This window comes from Myotis davidii, unplaced genomic scaffold (genome assembly GCF_000327345.1).
Source record: "Myotis davidii unplaced genomic scaffold, ASM32734v1 scaffold48, whole genome shotgun sequence".
Taxonomy (NCBI): domain Eukaryota; kingdom Metazoa; phylum Chordata; class Mammalia; order Chiroptera; family Vespertilionidae; genus Myotis; species Myotis davidii.
The window spans coordinates 900,385-902,452 of NW_006299393.1; positions in this window are offsets into that span (position 1 = coordinate 900,385).

Here is a 2,068-nt window from a genome sequence, read left to right on the forward strand (position 1 = left end):
GACGATTGAAAAAGACAACCAAGTCCTCAGCTGCCAGCCCTTTCCATGTGCGCCTCAATACCTCTGCACTTTACTTCCGCACAGCACCTCCTCGGAGTCTCAGTGTGCTTTTCTCTTTCCTTCTAGTTGTAGAATTTCCACTCAGCCAGCCTTCCTGTGGTTCTGGATGATGTCCGTTTTGTCTTTTAGTTGTTTTTTTGAAGTGGTTGTGTGAGGCAGCAATTTCCAGTGTTCACCTATGCCACCATCTTGGTTTTCTCCTCACCACCGCTTTTTTATCCACTCATCTGCTCATGGGCACTTGAGCTTTCCAGATGTTAGCTATTGTAAATTGTGTTATCAACATAGGGGTGCATACATTTTTCTCATGTATTGACCCAGTGATCCCACTCCTCCCCACTCTTGATCTGTTTTGTTTGTTTTCTGCTGCTGTAAACTTTCCTCCTCCCAGTGGACATGCTGATTCTCACCCATTTCCTTCTGAGGCAGAGGTGGGGCCTACTCCCTAAGACCGGACCACAAGACATGGACACAGGCCTACCTTATAATGAGATGCCAGAAGACACACTCCATGCATTTAGATGTGCTTCTACCCTTTAAAATTCTCAAAAACTGTGATGCAGTTGCCACCTTGGCTGTCTGTGACCAGGAGTGCATGGACAGCTGGCCCTGTTGTTTGATGAGGGCTTGTCTGTTTTCTGCTGTAGGTGGGTTCACTGCCCGAGATGATGGTTGCTAGCAAGTTGGAGACTCAGTCTTAAGGTCCTTCCTCTGCAATCTTACTCTTACGGAGTGCTTCTGGCAAAGAACTTTTTATTTGCTATTGTCGAGCATTCTCCATGGATTTTAGTTATTTAGAATTCAGACAAGAAAATTTGCTTGGCCTATTGTAGTCTTTTTTTTTTTCTGTCAGTTGTATTTTTTATGTTTTTACCATTGATGTCTGCTTTTGTAATGTTATCTTTTCTTTTTCCAATTGACTTTCCAGTGAATGTGACCAAGTTTGTGATCATTTTCATGATCTCTGGTTGCCAAATTTTGCAAATAAAAATACAGTAATGCAGTTAAATTAAAATTCCAGATACACAGAAAATAATTTTTAGTATAAGTATATCCCATGCAACATCTAAGACATATTTATACTAACCAATTATCACTTATCTGAAATTCAAATTTAACTGAGCATTCGGTAGTTTATCTAGTAACTCTATTTCCATCTGACTTCAGAGCCTGTCCCCACTTAATGACTCCTCAAAGAAAAACTCAGGAGAGCAAGCCAAGTGAGCCATGCTGTCCCCTTTGTGGTTACAAGTTGTTGGTGCAGAAAGTTAAAATTTCAGGTGGAAGTGAGTCTTCCGGATTATCTTTAGAATTGTATATGCTCTATCCAAACTCTGGGCTTGGTACATGATGTTCCTTATGTCTGGGGTTGCCCCTTTCTCCTCTCAAACCTCAACCTTCTCTCTCTGAACCCTGGCTCTTGCTCTGCCTTGTTGCCTAGCTCCTAGTCCTTCTTTGAGTTTCAGTTTTAAGACCATTGCTTTCCTCTGAGAACCCTTCCTTGACAACACAAATATGAAGAGGCCACGCCCATCCTCCGCATGTTCACAGCATTCTGAACTTCTCCACAGAGAACCTGCTCATGGCATTCAGTCTGTTGTATCCTCCACAATGTCTAGCATATCCATGAATGAATGGATGAATGAATAAATGAAGGACTGTGGAAAATGGGTGAAGAAGGGTGAATAGATGAACTGAAGAGTCTTCAATATAAAAATTTATAGAAAATGCTTGATTATAGACAAACATGCTTGATTCTAGGACAGCATTTCTCAACCTGTGGGTCGTGACCCCTTCGGGGGTTGAACGACCCTTTCACAGGGGTCGCTTAAGACCATCAGAAAACACATATATAATTACATATTGTTTTTGTGATTAATCACTATGCTTTAATTATGTTCAATTTGTAACAATGGAATTGGGGGTCACCACAACATGAGGAACTGTATTAAGGGGTCGTGGCATTAGGAAGGTTGAGAGCCATGGCCTTAGTTCCTCTAGGGGACCC